This window comes from Lichenostomus cassidix, unplaced genomic scaffold, assembly GCF_008360975.1.
Source record: "Lichenostomus cassidix isolate B80296 unplaced genomic scaffold, HeHo_3.0 HiC_scaffold_49, whole genome shotgun sequence".
Classification (NCBI taxonomy): domain Eukaryota; kingdom Metazoa; phylum Chordata; class Aves; order Passeriformes; family Meliphagidae; genus Lichenostomus; species Lichenostomus cassidix.
In genome coordinates, this window is record NW_028147800.1 from 39152 (window position 1) to 54098 (window position 14947).

The 14947-nt window shown below is 65.6% G+C and overlaps 39 non-coding genes and 5 pseudogenes across 39 annotated transcripts; all 44 read left to right on the forward strand.

Moving 5' to 3' along the window:
* The first annotated feature begins 29 nt into the window (after positions 1-29).
* LOC146420757 (5S ribosomal RNA) lies at positions 30-148 on the forward strand. The gene has a single exon (XR_014849028.1). It is a non-coding gene; the product is annotated as a 5S ribosomal RNA (ribosomal RNA).
* A 220-nt stretch (positions 149-368) lies between these two features.
* On the forward strand, positions 369-487 carry LOC146420758 (5S ribosomal RNA). The gene has a single exon (XR_014849029.1). It is a non-coding gene; the product is annotated as a 5S ribosomal RNA (ribosomal RNA).
* A 220-nt stretch (positions 488-707) lies between these two features.
* On the forward strand, positions 708-826 carry LOC146420759 (5S ribosomal RNA). Its single transcript, XR_014849030.1, has one exon. It is a non-coding gene; the product is annotated as a 5S ribosomal RNA (ribosomal RNA).
* A 220-nt stretch (positions 827-1046) lies between these two features.
* Positions 1047-1165, forward strand: LOC146420760 (5S ribosomal RNA). Its single transcript, XR_014849031.1, has one exon. It is a non-coding gene; the product is annotated as a 5S ribosomal RNA (ribosomal RNA).
* A 220-nt stretch (positions 1166-1385) lies between these two features.
* On the forward strand, positions 1386-1504 carry LOC146420761 (5S ribosomal RNA; annotated as a pseudogene).
* A 220-nt stretch (positions 1505-1724) lies between these two features.
* LOC146420762 (5S ribosomal RNA) lies at positions 1725-1843 on the forward strand. The gene has a single exon (XR_014849032.1). It is a non-coding gene; the product is annotated as a 5S ribosomal RNA (ribosomal RNA).
* A 220-nt stretch (positions 1844-2063) lies between these two features.
* Positions 2064-2182, forward strand: LOC146420763 (5S ribosomal RNA). Its single transcript, XR_014848968.1, has one exon. It is a non-coding gene; the product is annotated as a 5S ribosomal RNA (ribosomal RNA).
* Positions 2183-2402: 220 nt separating this feature from the next.
* On the forward strand, positions 2403-2521 carry LOC146420764 (5S ribosomal RNA). The gene has a single exon (XR_014849033.1). It is a non-coding gene; the product is annotated as a 5S ribosomal RNA (ribosomal RNA).
* A 220-nt stretch (positions 2522-2741) lies between these two features.
* On the forward strand, positions 2742-2860 carry LOC146420765 (5S ribosomal RNA). The gene has a single exon (XR_014849034.1). It is a non-coding gene; the product is annotated as a 5S ribosomal RNA (ribosomal RNA).
* A 220-nt stretch (positions 2861-3080) lies between these two features.
* LOC146420766 (5S ribosomal RNA) lies at positions 3081-3199 on the forward strand. Its single transcript, XR_014849035.1, has one exon. It is a non-coding gene; the product is annotated as a 5S ribosomal RNA (ribosomal RNA).
* A 220-nt stretch (positions 3200-3419) lies between these two features.
* On the forward strand, positions 3420-3538 carry LOC146420767 (5S ribosomal RNA). Its single transcript, XR_014848989.1, has one exon. It is a non-coding gene; the product is annotated as a 5S ribosomal RNA (ribosomal RNA).
* Positions 3539-3758: 220 nt separating this feature from the next.
* Positions 3759-3877, forward strand: LOC146420768 (5S ribosomal RNA). Its single transcript, XR_014849036.1, has one exon. It is a non-coding gene; the product is annotated as a 5S ribosomal RNA (ribosomal RNA).
* A 220-nt stretch (positions 3878-4097) lies between these two features.
* Positions 4098-4216, forward strand: LOC146420769 (5S ribosomal RNA). The gene has a single exon (XR_014849038.1). It is a non-coding gene; the product is annotated as a 5S ribosomal RNA (ribosomal RNA).
* Positions 4217-4436: 220 nt separating this feature from the next.
* LOC146420770 (5S ribosomal RNA) lies at positions 4437-4555 on the forward strand. The gene has a single exon (XR_014848986.1). It is a non-coding gene; the product is annotated as a 5S ribosomal RNA (ribosomal RNA).
* Positions 4556-4775: 220 nt separating this feature from the next.
* LOC146420771 (5S ribosomal RNA) lies at positions 4776-4894 on the forward strand. Its single transcript, XR_014848960.1, has one exon. It is a non-coding gene; the product is annotated as a 5S ribosomal RNA (ribosomal RNA).
* A 220-nt stretch (positions 4895-5114) lies between these two features.
* LOC146420772 (5S ribosomal RNA) lies at positions 5115-5233 on the forward strand. Its single transcript, XR_014849021.1, has one exon. It is a non-coding gene; the product is annotated as a 5S ribosomal RNA (ribosomal RNA).
* A 220-nt stretch (positions 5234-5453) lies between these two features.
* On the forward strand, positions 5454-5572 carry LOC146420773 (5S ribosomal RNA). The gene has a single exon (XR_014849039.1). It is a non-coding gene; the product is annotated as a 5S ribosomal RNA (ribosomal RNA).
* Positions 5573-5792: 220 nt separating this feature from the next.
* LOC146420774 (5S ribosomal RNA) lies at positions 5793-5911 on the forward strand. The gene has a single exon (XR_014848961.1). It is a non-coding gene; the product is annotated as a 5S ribosomal RNA (ribosomal RNA).
* Positions 5912-6131: 220 nt separating this feature from the next.
* LOC146420775 (5S ribosomal RNA) lies at positions 6132-6250 on the forward strand. The gene has a single exon (XR_014849000.1). It is a non-coding gene; the product is annotated as a 5S ribosomal RNA (ribosomal RNA).
* Positions 6251-6470: 220 nt separating this feature from the next.
* LOC146420776 (5S ribosomal RNA) lies at positions 6471-6589 on the forward strand. The gene has a single exon (XR_014849040.1). It is a non-coding gene; the product is annotated as a 5S ribosomal RNA (ribosomal RNA).
* A 220-nt stretch (positions 6590-6809) lies between these two features.
* LOC146420777 (5S ribosomal RNA) lies at positions 6810-6928 on the forward strand (annotated as a pseudogene).
* A 220-nt stretch (positions 6929-7148) lies between these two features.
* Positions 7149-7267, forward strand: LOC146420778 (5S ribosomal RNA). Its single transcript, XR_014849056.1, has one exon. It is a non-coding gene; the product is annotated as a 5S ribosomal RNA (ribosomal RNA).
* Positions 7268-7487: 220 nt separating this feature from the next.
* On the forward strand, positions 7488-7606 carry LOC146420779 (5S ribosomal RNA). Its single transcript, XR_014848969.1, has one exon. It is a non-coding gene; the product is annotated as a 5S ribosomal RNA (ribosomal RNA).
* A 220-nt stretch (positions 7607-7826) lies between these two features.
* On the forward strand, positions 7827-7945 carry LOC146420780 (5S ribosomal RNA). The gene has a single exon (XR_014849041.1). It is a non-coding gene; the product is annotated as a 5S ribosomal RNA (ribosomal RNA).
* A 220-nt stretch (positions 7946-8165) lies between these two features.
* LOC146420781 (5S ribosomal RNA) lies at positions 8166-8284 on the forward strand. The gene has a single exon (XR_014849042.1). It is a non-coding gene; the product is annotated as a 5S ribosomal RNA (ribosomal RNA).
* A 220-nt stretch (positions 8285-8504) lies between these two features.
* LOC146420782 (5S ribosomal RNA) lies at positions 8505-8623 on the forward strand (annotated as a pseudogene).
* Positions 8624-8843: 220 nt separating this feature from the next.
* On the forward strand, positions 8844-8962 carry LOC146420783 (5S ribosomal RNA). Its single transcript, XR_014849057.1, has one exon. It is a non-coding gene; the product is annotated as a 5S ribosomal RNA (ribosomal RNA).
* A 220-nt stretch (positions 8963-9182) lies between these two features.
* Positions 9183-9301, forward strand: LOC146420784 (5S ribosomal RNA). The gene has a single exon (XR_014848971.1). It is a non-coding gene; the product is annotated as a 5S ribosomal RNA (ribosomal RNA).
* Positions 9302-9521: 220 nt separating this feature from the next.
* On the forward strand, positions 9522-9640 carry LOC146420785 (5S ribosomal RNA). Its single transcript, XR_014849043.1, has one exon. It is a non-coding gene; the product is annotated as a 5S ribosomal RNA (ribosomal RNA).
* A 220-nt stretch (positions 9641-9860) lies between these two features.
* On the forward strand, positions 9861-9979 carry LOC146420786 (5S ribosomal RNA). The gene has a single exon (XR_014849044.1). It is a non-coding gene; the product is annotated as a 5S ribosomal RNA (ribosomal RNA).
* Positions 9980-10199: 220 nt separating this feature from the next.
* On the forward strand, positions 10200-10318 carry LOC146420787 (5S ribosomal RNA). The gene has a single exon (XR_014849060.1). It is a non-coding gene; the product is annotated as a 5S ribosomal RNA (ribosomal RNA).
* A 220-nt stretch (positions 10319-10538) lies between these two features.
* Positions 10539-10657, forward strand: LOC146420788 (5S ribosomal RNA). Its single transcript, XR_014849052.1, has one exon. It is a non-coding gene; the product is annotated as a 5S ribosomal RNA (ribosomal RNA).
* A 220-nt stretch (positions 10658-10877) lies between these two features.
* On the forward strand, positions 10878-10996 carry LOC146420789 (5S ribosomal RNA). Its single transcript, XR_014849045.1, has one exon. It is a non-coding gene; the product is annotated as a 5S ribosomal RNA (ribosomal RNA).
* Positions 10997-11216: 220 nt separating this feature from the next.
* Positions 11217-11335, forward strand: LOC146420790 (5S ribosomal RNA). The gene has a single exon (XR_014849053.1). It is a non-coding gene; the product is annotated as a 5S ribosomal RNA (ribosomal RNA).
* Positions 11336-11555: 220 nt separating this feature from the next.
* Positions 11556-11674, forward strand: LOC146420791 (5S ribosomal RNA). The gene has a single exon (XR_014848974.1). It is a non-coding gene; the product is annotated as a 5S ribosomal RNA (ribosomal RNA).
* Positions 11675-11894: 220 nt separating this feature from the next.
* LOC146420792 (5S ribosomal RNA) lies at positions 11895-12013 on the forward strand. The gene has a single exon (XR_014849012.1). It is a non-coding gene; the product is annotated as a 5S ribosomal RNA (ribosomal RNA).
* A 222-nt stretch (positions 12014-12235) lies between these two features.
* Positions 12236-12354, forward strand: LOC146420793 (5S ribosomal RNA; annotated as a pseudogene).
* Positions 12355-12574: 220 nt separating this feature from the next.
* Positions 12575-12693, forward strand: LOC146420794 (5S ribosomal RNA). Its single transcript, XR_014849046.1, has one exon. It is a non-coding gene; the product is annotated as a 5S ribosomal RNA (ribosomal RNA).
* A 220-nt stretch (positions 12694-12913) lies between these two features.
* On the forward strand, positions 12914-13032 carry LOC146420795 (5S ribosomal RNA). The gene has a single exon (XR_014848975.1). It is a non-coding gene; the product is annotated as a 5S ribosomal RNA (ribosomal RNA).
* Positions 13033-13252: 220 nt separating this feature from the next.
* On the forward strand, positions 13253-13371 carry LOC146420796 (5S ribosomal RNA). Its single transcript, XR_014848987.1, has one exon. It is a non-coding gene; the product is annotated as a 5S ribosomal RNA (ribosomal RNA).
* A 220-nt stretch (positions 13372-13591) lies between these two features.
* LOC146420797 (5S ribosomal RNA) lies at positions 13592-13710 on the forward strand. The gene has a single exon (XR_014849047.1). It is a non-coding gene; the product is annotated as a 5S ribosomal RNA (ribosomal RNA).
* Positions 13711-13930: 220 nt separating this feature from the next.
* On the forward strand, positions 13931-14049 carry LOC146420798 (5S ribosomal RNA). The gene has a single exon (XR_014849001.1). It is a non-coding gene; the product is annotated as a 5S ribosomal RNA (ribosomal RNA).
* Positions 14050-14268: 219 nt separating this feature from the next.
* LOC146420799 (5S ribosomal RNA) lies at positions 14269-14387 on the forward strand (annotated as a pseudogene).
* Positions 14388-14607: 220 nt separating this feature from the next.
* On the forward strand, positions 14608-14726 carry LOC146420800 (5S ribosomal RNA). The gene has a single exon (XR_014848988.1). It is a non-coding gene; the product is annotated as a 5S ribosomal RNA (ribosomal RNA).
* Positions 14727-14947: the final 221 nt, after the last annotated feature.

Consider the following 14947-nt stretch of genomic DNA (forward strand, 5'->3'; position numbering starts at 1 on the left):
TGAAGAGCGGTGATCTGGGGCTCAGGAGTGCCTACGGCCATACCACCCTGAGAACGCCCGATCTCGTCTGATCTCGGAAGCTAAGCAGGGTCGGGCCCGGTTAGTACTTGGATGGGAGACCGCCTGGGAATACCGGGTGCTGTAGGCCCTTTTTGCAGCACGCTGGCCCCTGGGGACTGGGCGCCTCGTTTTTTATTGGGCGGCAGCATCGAGGGGCAGGAGGACGCCAGAGCCCGTGAGCCGAGTGGTCCTCGGGCACTCGGGTCTCGGGCAGCCCAGGCGACCGGCCGGTTGGCCTGTAACGCTGCGGGACGTGGCGGGGAGGTTGCCTCTGCACGCTGAAGAGCGGTGATCTGGGGCTCAGGAGTGCCTACGGCCATACCACCCTGAGAACGCCCGATCTCGTCTGATCTCGGAAGCTAAGCAGGGTCGGGCCCGGTTAGTACTTGGATGGGAGACCGCCTGGGAATACCGGGTGCTGTAGGCCCTTTTTGCAGCACGCTGGCCCCTGGGGACTGGGCGCCTCATTTTTCATTGGGCGGCAGCATCGAGGGGCAGGAGGACGCCAGAGCCCGCGAGCCGAGTGGTCCTCGGGCACTCGGGTCTCGGGCAGCCCAGGCGACCGGCCGGTGTGCCTGTAACGCTGCGGGACGTGGCGGGGAGGTTGCCTCTGCACGCTGAAGAGCGGTGATCTGGGGCTCAGGGGTGCCTACGGCCATACCACCCTGAGAACGCCCGATCTCGTCTGATCTCGGAAGCTAAGCAGGGTCGGGCCCGGTTAGTACTTGGATGGGAGACCGCCTGGGAATACCGGGTGCTGTAGGCCCTTTTTGCAGCACGCTGGCCCCTGGGGACTGGGCGCCTCGTTTTTTATTGGGCGGCAGCATCGAGGGGAAGGAGGACGCCAGAGCCCGTGAGCCGAGTGGTCGTCGGGCACTCGGGTCTCGGGCAGCCCGGGCGACTGGCTGGTAGGCCTGTAACGCTGCGGGACGTGGCGGGGAGGTTGCCTCTGAGCGCTGAAGAGCGGTGATCTGGGGCTCAGGAGTGCCTACGGCCATACCACCCTGAGAACGCCCGATCTCGTCTGATCTCGGAAGCTAAGCAGGGTCGGGCCCGGTTAGTACTTGGATGGGAGACCGCCTGGGAATACCGGGTGCTGTAGGCCCTTTTTGCAGCACGCTGGCCCCTGGGGACTGGGCGCCTCGTTTTTTATCGGGCGGCAGCATCGAGGGGCAGGAGGACGCCAGAGCCCGTGAGCCGAGTGGTCCTCAGGCAGTAGGGACGCGGGCAGCCCGGGCGACTGGCTGGTAGGCCTTTAACGCTGCGGGACGTGGCGGGGAGGTTGCCTCTGCACGCTGAAGAGCGGTGATCTTGGGCTCAGGGGTGTCTACGGCCATAGCACCCTGAGAACGCCCAATCTCGTCTGATCTCGAAAGCTAAGCAGGGTCGGGCCCGGTTAGTACTTGGATGGGAGACCGCCTGGGAATACCGGGTGCTGTAGGCCTTTTTTGCAGCACGCTGGCCCCAGGGGACCGGGCGCCTCGTTTTTTATCGGGCGGCAGCATCGAGGGGCAGGAGGACGCCAGAGCCCGCGAGCCGAGTGGTCCTCGGGCACTCGGGTCTCGGGCAGCCCAGGCGACCGGCCGGTGTGCCTGTAACGCTGCGGGACGTGGCGGGGAGGTTGCCTCTGCACGCTGAAGGGCGGTGATGTGGAGCTCTTGGCTGCCTACGGCCATACCACCCTGAGAACGCCCGATCTCGTCTGATCTCGGAAGCTAAGCAGGGTCGGGCCCGGTTAGTACTTGGATGGGAGACCGCCTGGGAATACCGGGTGCTGTAGGCCTTTTTTGCAGCACGCTGGCCCCAGGGGACCGGGCGCCTCGTTTTTTATCGGGCCGCAGCATTGAGGGGCAGGAGGGCTCTAGACCTTGTGAGCCGCGTGGCCGTTGGGCAGTAGGGTGGCTTGCAGCCCTTGTGGCCATCTGGTGAAACCGTGGCTCTGCGGGGCACGGCACGGAGGCTGCCACTGCGCGCTGGAGAGCGGTCCTCTGGGTCTCTGGGTTGCCTACGGCCATACCACTCTGAGAATGCCCGATCTCGTCTGATCTCGGAAGCTAAGCAGGGTCGGGCCCGGTTAGTACTTGGATGGGAGACCGCCTGGGAATACCGGGTGCTGTAGGCCGTTTTTGCAGCACGCTGGCCCCTGGGGACTGGGCGCCTCGTTTTTTATTGGGCGGCAGCATCGAGGGGCAGGAGGACGCCAGAGCCCGTGAGCCGAGTGGTCCTCGGGCACTCGGGTCTCGGGCAGCCCGGGCGACTGGCTGGTGGGCCTGTAACGCTGCGGGACGTGGCGGGGAGGTTGCCTCTGCACGCTGAAGAGCGGTGATCTGGGGCTCAGGGGTGCCTACGGCCATACCACCCTGAGAACGCCCGATCTCGTCTGATCTCGGAAGCTAAGCAGGGTCGGGCCCGGTTAGTACTTGGATGGGAGACCGCCTGGGAATACCGGGTGCTGTAGGCCCTTTTTGCAGCACGCTGGCCCCTGGGGACTGGGCGCCTCGTTTTTTATCGGGCGGCAGCATCGAGGGGCAGGAGGACGCCAGAGCCCGTGAGCCGAGTGGTCCTCGGGCAGTAGGGACGCGGGCAGCCCGGGCGACTGGCTGGTAGGCCTGTAACGCTGCGGGACGTGGCGGGGAGGTTGCCTCTGCACGCTGAAGAGCGGTGATCTGGGGCTCAGGGGTGCCTACGGCCATACCACCCTGAGAACGCCCGATCTCGTCTGATCTCGGAAGCTAAGCAGGGTCGGGCCCGGTTAGTACTTGGATGGGAGACCGCCTGGGAATACCGGGTGCTGTAGGCCTTTTTTGCAGCACGCTGGCCCCAGGGGACCGGGCGCCTCGTTTTTTATCGGGCGGCAGCATCGAGGGGCAGGAGGACGCCAGAGCCCGCGAGCCGAGTGGTCCTCGGGCACTCGGGTCTCGGGCAGCCCGGGTGACCGGCCGGTGTGCCTGTAACGCTGCGGGACGTGGCGGGGAGGTTGCCTCTGCACGCTGAAGGGCGGTGATGTGGAGCTCTTGGCTGCCTACGGCCATACCACCCTGAGAACGCCCGATCTCGTCTGATCTCGGAAGCTAAGCAGGGTCGGGCCCGGTTAGTACTTGGATGGGAGACCGCCTGGGAATACCGGGTGCTGTAGGCCTTTCTTGCAGCACGCTGGCCCCAGGGGACCGGGCGCCTCGTTTTTTATCGGGCCGCAGCATTGAGGGGCAGGAGGGCTCTAGACCTTGTGAGCCGCGTGGCCGTTGGGCAGTCGGGTGGCTTGCAGCCCTTGTGGCCATCTGGTGAAACCGTGGCTCTGCGGGGCACGGCACGGAGGCTGCCACTGCGCGCTGGAGAGCGGTCCTCTGGGTCTCTGGGTTGCCTACGGCCATACCACTCTGAGAATGCCCGATCTCGTCTGATCTCGGAAGCTAAGCAGGGTCGGGTCCGGTTAGTACTTGGATGGGAGACCGCCTGGGAATACCGGGTGCTGTAGGCCGTTTTCGCAGCACGCTGGCCCCAGGGGACCGGGCGCCTCGTTTTTTATCGGGCGGCAGCATCGAGGGGCAGGAGGACGCCAGATCCCGCGAGCCGAGCGGTCCTCGGGCACTCGGGTCTCGGGCAGCCGGGGCGACTGGCCGGTGGGCCTGTGACGCTGCGGGACGTGGCTGGGAGGTTGCCGCTGCACGCTGAAGGGCGGTGATGTGGAGCTCTTGGCTGCCTACGGCCATACCACCCTGAGAACGCCCGATCTCGTCTGATCTCGGAAGCTAAGCAGGGTCGGGCCCGGTTAGTACTTGGATGGGAGACCGCCTGGGAATACCGGGTGCTGTAGGCCCTTTTTGCAGCACGCTGGCCCCTGGGGACTGGGCGCCTCGTTTTTTATCGGGCGGCAGCATCGAGGGGCAGGAGGACGCCAGAGCCTGTGAGCCGAGTGGTCCTCGGGCAGTAGGGACGCGGGCAGCCCAGGCGACCGGCCAGTGGGCCTGTGGCGCCAAGGGACGTGGCGGGGAGATTGCCTCTGAGCGCTGAAGAGCAGTGATCTGGGGCTCAGGAGTGCCTACGGCCATACCACCCTGAGAACGCCCGATCTCGTCTGATCTCGGAAGCTAAGCAGGGTCGGGCCCGGTTAGTACTTGGATGGGAGACCGCCTGGGAATACCGGGTGCTGTAGGCCTTTTTTGCAGCACGCTGGCCCCAGGGGACCGGGTGCCTCGTTTTTTATCGGGCCGCAGCATTGAGGGGCAGGAGGGCTCTAGACCTTGTGAGCCGCGTGGCCGTTGGGCAGTAGGGTGGCTTGCAGCCCTTGTGGCCATCTGGTGAAACCGTGGCTCTGCGGGGCACGGCACGGAGGCTGCCACTGCGCGCTGGAGAGCGGTCCTCTGGGTCTCTGGGTTGCCTACGGCCATACCACTCTGAGAATGCCCGATCTCGTCTGATCTCGGAAGCTAAGCAGGGTCGGGCCCGGTTAGTACTTGGATGGGAGACTGCCTGGGAATACCGGGTGCTGTAGGCCGTTTTTGCAGCACGTTGGCCCCTGGGGACTGGGCGCCTCGTTTTTTATCGGGCGGCAGCATCGAGGGGCAGGAGGACGCCAGATCCCGCGAGCCGAGCGGTCCTCGGGCACTCGGGTCTCGGGCAGCCGGGGCGACTGGCCGGTGGGCCTGTGACGCTGCGGGACGTGGCGGGGAGGTTGCCGCTGCACGCTGAAGGGCGGTGATGTGGAGCTCTTGGCTGCCTACGGCCATACCACCCTGAGAACGCCCGATCTCGTCTGATCTCGGAAGCTAAGCCGGGTCGGGCCCGGTTAGTACTTGGATGGGAGACCGCCTGGGAATACCGGGTGCTGTAGGCCTTTCTTGCAGCACGCTGGCCCCAGGGGACCAGGCGCCTCGTTTTTTATCGGGCCGCAGCATTGAGGGGCAGGAGGGCTCTAGACCTTGTGAGCCGCGTGGCCGTTGAGCAGTAGGGTGGATTGCAGCCCTTGTGGCCATCCGGTGAAACCGTGGCTCTGTGGGGCATGGCACGGAGGTTGCCCCTCCGCGCTGGAGAGCAGTGCTCTGGGGCTCAGGAGTGCCTTCTGCCATACCACCCTGGGAACGCCCGATCTCGTCTGATCTCGGAAACTAAGCAGGGTCGGGCCCGGTTAGTACTTGGATGGGAGACCGCCTGGGAATACCGGGTGCTGTAGGCCCTTTTTGCAGCACGCTGGCCCCTGGGGACTGGGCGCCTCGTTTTTTATTGGGCGGCAGCATCGAGGGGCAGGAGGACGCCAGAGACCGCGCGCCGAGTGGTCGTCGGGCACTCGGGTCTCGGGCAGCCCTGGCGACCGGCCGGTGTGCCTGTAACGCTGCGGGACGTGGCGGGGAGGTTGCCTCTGCACGCTGAAGAGCGGTGATCTGGGGCTCAGGGGTGCCTACGGCCATACCACCCTGAGAACGCCCGATCTCGTCTGATCTCGGAAGCTAAGCAGGGTCGGGCCCGGTTAGTACTTGGATGGGAGACCGCCTGGGAATACCGGGTGCTGTAGGCCCTTTTTGCAGCACGCTGGCCCCTGGGGACTGGGCGCCTCATTTTTCATTGGGCGGCAGCATCGAGGGGCAGGAGGACGCCAGAGCCCGCGAGCCGAGTGGTCCTCGGGCACTCGGGTCTCGGGCAGCCGGGGCGACTGGCCAGTGGGCCTGTGACGCTGCGGGACGTGGCGGGGAGGTTGCCTCTGCACGCTGAAGGGCGGTGATGTGGAGCTCTTGGCTGCCTACGGCCATACCACCCTGAGAACGCCCGATCTCGTCTGATCTCGGAAGCTAAGCCGGGTCGGGCCCGGTTAGTACTTGGATGGGAGACCGCCTGGGAATACCGGGTGCTGTAGGCCTTTCTTGCAGCACGCTGGCCCCAGGGGACCGGGCGCCTCGTTTTTTATCGGGCCGCAGCATTGAGGGGCAGGAGGGCTCTAGACCTTGTGAGCCGCGTGGCCGTTGAGCAGTAGGGTGGCTTGCAGCCCTTGTGGCCATCCGGTGAAACCGTGGCTCTGTGGGGCACGGCACGGAGGTTGCCCCTGCGCGCTGGAGAGCAGTGCTCTGGGGCTCAGGAGTGCCTTCTGCCATACCACCCTGGGAACGCCCGATCTCGTCTGATCTCGGAAGCTAAGCAGGGTCGGGCCCGGTTAGTACTTGGATGGGAGACCGCCTGGGAATACCGGGTGCTGTAGGCCGTTTTTGCAGCACGCTGGCCCCTGGGGACTGGGCGCCTCGTTTTTTATCGGGCGGCAGCATCGAGGGGAAGGAGGACGCCAGAGCCCGTGAGCCGAGTGGTCCTCGGGCACTCGGGTCTCGGGCAGCCCGGGCGACTGGCTGGTAGGCCTGTAACGCTGCGGGACGTGGCGGGGAGGTTGCCTCTGCACGCTGAAGAGCGGTGATCTGGGGCTCAGGAGTGCCTACGGCCATACCACCCTGAGAACGCCCGATCTCGTCTGATCTCGGAAGCTAAGCAGGGTCGGGCCCGGTTAGTACTTGGATGGGAGACCGCCTGGGAATACCGGGTGCTGTAGGCCCTTTTTGCAGCACGCTGGCCCCTGGGGACTGGGCGCCTCGTTTTTTATTGGGCGGCAGCATCGAGGGGCAGGAGGACGCCAGAGCCCGTGAGCCGAGTGGTCCTCAGGCAGTAGGGACGCGGGCAGCCCGGGCGACTGGCTGGTAGGCCTTTAACGCTGCGGGACGTGGCGGGGAGGTTGCCTCTGCACGCTGAAGAGCGGTGATCTTGGGCTCAGGGGTGTCTACGGCCATAGCACCCTGAGAACGCCCAATCTCGTCTGATCTCGAAAGCTAAGCAGGGTCGGGCCCGGTTAGTACTTGGATGGGAGACCGCCTGGGAATACCGGGTGCTGTAGGCCTTTTTTGCAGCACGCTGGCCCCAGGGGACCGGGCGCCTCGTTTTTTATCGGGCGGCAGCATCGAGGGGCAGGAGGACGCCAGAGCCCGCGAGCCGAGTGGTCCTCGGGCACTCGGGTCTCGGGCAGCCCAGGCGACCGGCCGGTGTGCCTGTAACGCTGCGGGACGTGGCGGGGAGGTTGCCTCTGCACGCTGAAGGGCGGTGATGTGGAGCTCTTGGCTGCCTACGGCCATACCACCCTGAGAACGCCCGATCTCATCTGATCTCGGAAGCTAAGCCGGGTCGGGCCCGGTTAGTACTTGGATGGGAGACCGCCTGGGAATACCGGGTGCTGTAGGCCTTTCTTGCAGCACGCTGGCCCCAGGGGACCGGGCGCCTCGTTTTTTATCGGGCCGCAGCATTGAGGGGCAGGAGGGCTCTAGACCTTGTGACCCGCGTGGCCGTTGGGCAGTCGGGTGGCTTGCAGCCCTTGTGGCCATCTGGTGAAACCGTGGCTCTGCGGGGCACGGCACGGAGGCTGCCACTGCGCGCTGGAGAGCGGTCCTCTGGGTCTCTGGGTTGCCTACGGCCATACCACTCTGAGAATGCCCGATCTCGTCTGATCTCGGAAGCTAAGCAGGGTCGGGCCCGGTTAGTACTTGGATGGGAGACCGCCTGGGAATACCGGGTGCTGTAGGCCGTTTTTGCAGCACGCTGGCCCCAGGGGACCGGGCGCCTCGTTTTTTATCGGGCGGCAGCATCGAGGGGCAGGAGGACGCCAGATCCCGCGAGCCGAGCGGTCCTCGGGCACTCGGGTCTCGGGCAGCCGGGGCGACTGGCCGGTGGGCCTGTGACGCTGCGGGACGTGGCTGGGAGGTTGCCGCTGCACGCTGAAGGGCGGTGATCTGGGGCTCAGGGGTGCCTACGGCCATACCACCCTGAGAACGCCCGATCTCGTCTGATCTCGGAAGCTAAGCAGGGTCGGGCCCGGTTAGTACTTGGATGGGAGACCGCCTGGGAATACCGGGTGCTGTAGGCCCTTTTTGCAGCACGCTGGCCCCTGGGGACTGGGCGCCTCGTTTTTTATTGGGCGGCAGCATCGAGGGGAAGGAGGACGCCAGAGCCCGTGAGCCGAGTGGTCCTCGGGCACTCGGGTCTCGGGCAGCCCGGGCGACCGGCTGGTAGGCCTGTAACGCTGCGGGACGTGGCGGGGAGGTTGCCTCTGAGCGCTGAAGAGCGGTGATCTGGGGCTCAGGAGTGCCTACGGCCATACCACCCTGAGAACGCCCGATCTCGTCTGATCTCGGAAGCTAAGCAGGGTCGGGCCCGGTTAGTACTTGGATGGGAGACCGCCTGGGAATACCGGGTGCTGTAGGCCCTTTTTGCAGCACGCTGGCCCCTGGGGACTGGGCGCCTCGTTTTTTATCGGGCGGCAGCATCGAGGGGCAGGAGGACGCCAGAGCCCGTGAGCCGAGTGGTCCTCAGGCAGTAGGGACGCGGGCAGCCCGGGCGACTGGCTGGTAGGCCTTTAACGCTGCGGGACGTGGCGGGGAGGTTGCCTCTGCACGCTGAAGAGCGGTGATCTTGGGCTCAGGGGTGTCTACGGCCATAGCACCCTGAGAACGCCCAATCTCGTCTGATCTCGAAAGCTAAGCAGGGTCGGGCCCGGTTAGTACTTGGATGGGAGACCGCCTGGGAATACCGGGTGCTGTAGGCCTTTTTTGCAGCACGCTGGCCCCAGGGGACCGGGCGCCTCGTTTTTTATCGGGCGGCAGCATCGAGGGGCAGGAGGACGCCAGAGCCCGCGAGCCGAGTGGTCCTCGGGCACTCGGGTCTCGGGCAGCCCAGGCGACCGGCCGGTGTGCCTGTAACGCTGCGGGACGTGGCGGGGAGGTTGCCTCTGCACGCTGAAGGGCGGTGATGTGGAGCTCTTGGCTGCCTACGGCCATACCACCCTGAGAACGCCCGATCTCATCTGATCTCGGAAGCTAAGCCGGGTCGGGCCCGGTTAGTACTTGGATGGGAGACCGCCTGGGAATACCGGGTGCTGTAGGCCTTTCTTGCAGCACGCTGGCCCCAGGGGACCGGGCGCCTCGTTTTTTATCGGGCCGCAGCATTGAGGGGCAGGAGGGCTCTAGACCTTGTGAGCCGCGTGGCCGTTGGGCAGTCGGGTGGCTTGCAGCCCTTGTGGCCATCTGGTGAAACCGTGGCTCTGCGGGGCACGGCACGGAGGCTGCCACTGCGCGCTGGAGAGCGGTCCTCTGGGTCTCTGGGTTGCCTACGGCCATACCACTCTGAGAATGCCCGATCTCGTCTGATCTCGGAAGCTAAGCAGGGTCGGGCCCGGTTAGTACTTGGATGGGAGACCGCCTGGGAATACCGGGTGCTGTAGGCCGTTTTTGCAGCACGCTGGCCCCAGGGGACCGGGCGCCTCGTTTTTTATCGGGCGGCAGCATCGAGGGGCAGGAGGACGCCAGATCCCGCGAGCCGAGCGGTCCTCGGGCACTCGGGTCTCGGGCAGCCCGGGCGACTGGCTGGTAGGCCTGTAACGCTGCGGGACGTGGCGGGGAGGTTGCCTCTGCACGCTGAAGAGCGGTGATCTGGGGCTCAGGAGTGCCTACGGCCATACCACCCTGAGAACGCCCGATCTCGTCTGATCTCGGAAGCTAAGCAGGGTCGGGCCCGGTTAGTACTTGGATGGGAGACCGCCTGGGAATACCGGGTGCTGTAGGCCCTTTTTGCAGCACGCTGGCCCCTGGGGAATGGGCGCCTCGTTTTTTATTGGGCGGCAGCATCGAGGGGAAGGAGGACGCCAGAGCCCGTGAGCCGAGTGGTCCTCGGGCACTCGGGTCTCGGGCAGCCCGGGCGACCGGCCGGTGTGCCTGTAACGCTGCGGGACGTGGCGGGGAGGTTGCCTCTGCACGCTGAAGAGCGGTGATCTGGGGCTCAGGGGTGCCTACGGCCATACCACCCTGAGAACGCCCGATCTCGTCTGATCTCGGAAGCTAAGCAGGGTCGGGCCCGGTTAGTACTTGGATGGGAGACCGCCTGGGAATACCGGGTGCTGTAGGCCCTTTTTGCAGCACGCTGGCCCCTGGGGACTGGGCGCCTCGTTTTTTATTGGGCGGCAGCATCGAGGGGCAGGAGGACGCCAGAGCCCGTGAGCCGAGTGGTCCTCGGGCACTCGGGTCTCGGGCAGCCCGGGCGACTGGCTGGTAGGCCTGTAACGCTGTGGGACGTGGCGGGGAGGTTGCCTCTGCACGCTGAAGAGCGGTGATCTTGGGCTCAGGAGTGCCTACGGCCATACCACCCTGAGAACGCCCGATCTCGTCTGATCTCGGAAGCTAAGCAGGGTCGGGCCCGGTTAGTACTTGGATGGGAGACTGCCTGGGAATACCGGGTGCTGTAGGCCCTTTTTGCAGCACGCTGGCCCCTGGGGACCGGGCGCCTCGTTTTTTATCGGGCGGCAGCATCGAGGGGCAGGAGGACGCCAGAGCCCGTGAGCCGAGTGGTCCTCAGGCAGTAGGGACGCGGGCAGCCCGGGCGACCGGCCGGTGGGCCTGTGGCGCCGCGGGACGTGGCGGGGAGGTTGCCTCTGAGCGCTGAAGAGCGGTGATCTGGGGCTCAGGAGTGCCTACGGCCATACCACCCTGAGAACGCCCGATCTCGTCTGATCTCGGAAGCTAAGCAGGGTCGGGCCCGGTTAGTACTTGGATGGGAGACCGCCTGGGAATACCGGGTGCTGTAGGCTGTTTTTGCAGCACGCTGGCCCCTGGGGACCGGGCGCCTCGTTTTTTATTGGGCGGCAGCATCGAGGGGCAGGAGGACGCCAGAGCCCGTGAGCCGAGTGGTCCTCTGGCAGTAGGGACGCGGGCAGCCCAGGCGACCGGCCGGTGGGCCTGTGGCGCTGCGGGACGTGGCGGGGAGGTTGCCTCTGAGCGCTGAAGAGCGGTGATCTTGGGCTCAGGAGTGCCTACGGCCATACCACCCTGAGAACGCCCGATCTCGTCTGATCTCGGAAGCTAAGCAGGGTCGGGCCCGGTTAGTACTTGGATGGGAGACCGCCTGGGAATACCGGGTGCTGTAGGCCCTTTTTGCAGCACGCTGGCCCCTGGGGACTGGGCGCCTCGTTTTTTATTGGGCGGCAGCATCGAGGGGAAGGAGGACGCCAGAGCCCGTGAGCCGAGTGGTCGTCGGGCACTCGGGTCTCGGGCAGCCCGGGCGACTGGCTGGTAGGCCTGTAACGCTGCGGGACGTGGCGGGGAGGTTGCCTCTGCACGCTGAAGAGCGGTGATCTGGGGCTCAGGAGTGCCTATGGCCATACCACCCTGAGAACGCCCGATCTCGTCTGATCTCGGAAGCTAAGCAGGGTCGGGCCCGGTTAGTACTTGGATGGGAGACCGCCTGGGAATACCGGGTGCTGTAGGCCCTTTTTGCAGCACGCTGGCCCCTGGGGACCGGGCGCCTCGTTTTTTATCGGGCGGCAGGATCGAGGGGCAGGAGGACGCCAGAGCCCGTGAGCCGAGTGGTCCTCGGGCAGTAGGGACGCGGGCAGCCCGGGCGACCGGCCGGTGGGCCTGTGGCACCGCGGGACGTGGCGGGGAGGTTGCCTCTGCACGCTGAAGGGCGGTGATGTGGAGCTCTTGGCTGCCTATGGCCATACCACCCTGAGAACGCCCGATCTCGTCTGATCTCGGAAGCTAAGCCGGGTCGGGCCCGGTTAGTACTTGGATGGGAGACCGCCTGGGAATACCGGGTGCTGTAGGCCTTTCTTGCAGCACGCTGGCCCCAGGGGACCGGGCGCCTCGTTTTTTATCGGGCCGCAGCATTGAGGGGCAGGAGGGCTCTAGACCTTGTGAGCCGCGTGGCCGTTGAGCAGTAGGGTGGCTTGCAGCCCTTGTGGCCATCCGGTGAAACCGGGGCTCTGTGGGGCACGGCACGGAGGTTGCCCCTGCGCGCTGGAGAGCAGTGCTCTGGGGCTCAGGAGTGCCTTCTGCCATACCACCCTGGGAACGCCCGATCTCGTCTGATCTCGGAAGCTAAGCAGGGTCGGGCCCGGTTAGTACTTGGATGGGAGACCGCCTGGGAATACCGGGTGCTGTAGGATGTTTTTTCGGCAAGCTGTCCCCTGGGGGCCGGGCGTCTCGTTTTATATCGGGCAGAAGCATTGAGGGGCACCAGCGGGTTCTAGAGCTTGTGAGCCGAGGAGCCTTTGGGCAGTATGGTCGCGGGCAGCCAATGTGGCTGTCCGGTGGAACCGTGGCTCTGTGGGGCAGGGCACGGAGGCTGCCACTGCGCGCTGGAGAGCGGTGCTCTGGGTCTCTGGGTTGCCTTCTGCCATACCACTCTGAGAATGCCCGATCTCGTCTGATCTCGGAAGCTAAGCAGGGTCGGGCCCGGTTAGTACTTGGATGGGAGACTGCCTGGGAATACCGGGTGCTGTAGGCTCTTTTTGCAGCACGTTGGCCCCTGGGGACTGGGCGCCTCGTTTTTTATCGGGCTGCAGCATCGAGGGGCAGGAGGACGCCAGAGCCTGTGAGCCGAGTGGTCCTCGGGCAGTAGGGACGCGGGCAGCCCAGGCGACCGGCCAGTGGGCCTGTGGCGCCGAGGGACGTGGCGGGGAGATTGCCTCTGAGCGCTGAAGAGCAGTGATCTGGGGCTCAGGAGTGCCTACGGCCATACCACCCTGAGAACGCCCGATCTCGTCTGATCTCGGAAGCTAAGCAGGGTCGGGCCCGGTTAGTACTTGGATGGGAGACCGCCTGGGAATACCGGGTGCTGTAGGCCTTTTTTGCAGCACGCTGGCCCCAGGGGACCGGGCGCCTCGTTTTTTATCGGGCGGCAGCATCGAGGGGCAGGAGGACGCCAGATCCCGCGAGCCGAGCGGTCCTCGGGCACTCGGGTCTCGGGCAGCCGGGGCGACTGGCCGGTGGGCCTGTGACGCTGCGGGACGTGGCGGGGAGGTTGCCGCTGTACGCTGAAGGGCGGTGATGTGGAGCTCTTGGCTGCCTACGGCCATACCACCCTTGGAACGCCCGATCTCGTCTGATCTCGGAAGCTAAGCAGGGTCGGGCCCGGTTAGTACTTGGATGGGAGACCGCCTGGGAATACTGGGTGCTGTAGGCCTTTTTTGCAGCACGCTGGCCCCAGGGGACCGGGCGCCTCGTTTTTTATCGGGCCGCAGCATTGAGGGGCAGGAGGGCTCTAGACCTTGTGAGCCGCGTGGCCGTTGGGCAGTCGGGTGGCTTGCAGCCCTTGTGGCCATCTGGTGAAACCGTGGCTCTGCGGGGCACGGCACGGAGGCTGCCACTGCGCGCTGGAGAGCGGTCCTCTGGGTCTCTGGGTTGCCTACGGCCATACCACTCTGAGAATGCCCGATCTCGTCTGATCTCGGAAGCTAAGCAGGGTCGGGCCCGGTTAGTACTTGGATGGGAGACTGCCTGGGAATACCGGGTGCTGTAGGCCGTTTTTGCAGCACGTTGGCCCCTGGGGACTGGGCGCCTCGTTTTTTATCGGGCGGCAGCATCGAGGGGCAGGAGGACGCCAGATCCCGCGAGCCGAGCGGTCCTCGGGCACTCGGGTCTCGGGCAGCCGGGGCGACTGGCCAGTGGGCCTGTGACGCTGCGGGACGTGGCGGGGAGGTTGCCTCTGCACGCTGAAGGTCGGTGATGTGGAGCTCTTGGCTGCCTACGGCCATACCACCCTGAGAACGCCCGATCTCGTCTGATCTCGGAAGCTAAGCAGGGTCGGGCCCGGTTAGTACTTGGATGGGAGACCGCCTGGGAATACCGGGTGCTGTAGGCCTTTCTTGCAGCACGCTGGCCCCAGGGGACCGGGCGCCTCGTTTTTTATCGGGCCGCAGCATTGAGGGGCAGGAGGGCTCTAGACCTTGTGAGCCGCGTGGCCGTTGAGCAGTAGGGTGGCTTGCAGCCCTTGTGGCCATCCGGTGAAACCGTGGCTCTGTGGGGCACGGCACGGAGGTTGCCCCTGCGCGCTGGAGAGCAGTGCTCTGGGGCTCAGGAGTGCCTTCTGCCATACCACCCTGGGAACGCCCGATCTCGTCTGATCTCGGAAGCTAAGCAGGGTCGGGCCCGGTTAGTACTTGGATGGGAGACCGCCTGGGAATACCGGGTGCTGTAGGCCCTTTTTGCAGCACGCTGGCCCCTGGGGACTGGGCGCCTCGTTTTTTTCGGGCGGCAGCATCGAGGGGCAGGATGACGCCAGAGCCCGTGAGCCGAGTGGTCCTCGGGCACTCGGGTCTCGGGCAGCCCGGGCGACTGGCTGGTAGGCCTTTAACGCTGTGGGACGTGGCGGGGAGGTTGCCTCTGCACGCTGAAGAGCGGTTATCTTGGGCTCAGGGGTGTCTACGGCCATAGCACCCTGAGAACGCCCAATCTCGTCTGATCTCGAAAGCTAAGCAGGGTCGGGCCCGGTTAGTACTTGGATGGGAGACCGCCTGGGAATACCGGGTGCTGTAGGCCTTTTTTGCAGCACGCTGGCCCCAGGGGACCGGGCGCCTCGTTTTTTATCGGGCCGCAGCATTGAGGGGCAGGAGGGCTCTAGACCTTGTGAGCCGCGTGGCCGTTGGGCAGTCGGGTGGCTTGCAGCCCTTGTGGCCATCTGGTGAAACCGTGGCTCTGCGGGGCACGGCACGGAGGCTGCCACTGCGCGCTGGAGAGCGGTCCTCTGGGTCTCTGGGTTGCCTACGGCCATACCACTCTGAGAATGCCCGATCTCGTCTGATCTCGGAAGCTAAGCAGGGTCGGGCCCGGTTAGTACTTGGATGGGAGACTGCCTGGGAATACCGGGTGCTGTAGGCCGTTTTTGCAGCACGTTGGCCCCTGGGGACTGGGCGCCTCGTTTTTTATCGGGCGGCAGCATCGAGGGGCAGGAGGACGCCAGATCCCGTGAGCCGAGCGGTCCTCGGGTACTCGGGTCTCGGGCAGCCGGGGCGACTGGCCAGTGGGCCTGTGACGCTGCGGGACGTGGCGGGGAGGTTGCCTCTGCACGCTGAAGGGCGGTGATGTGGAGCTCTTGGCTG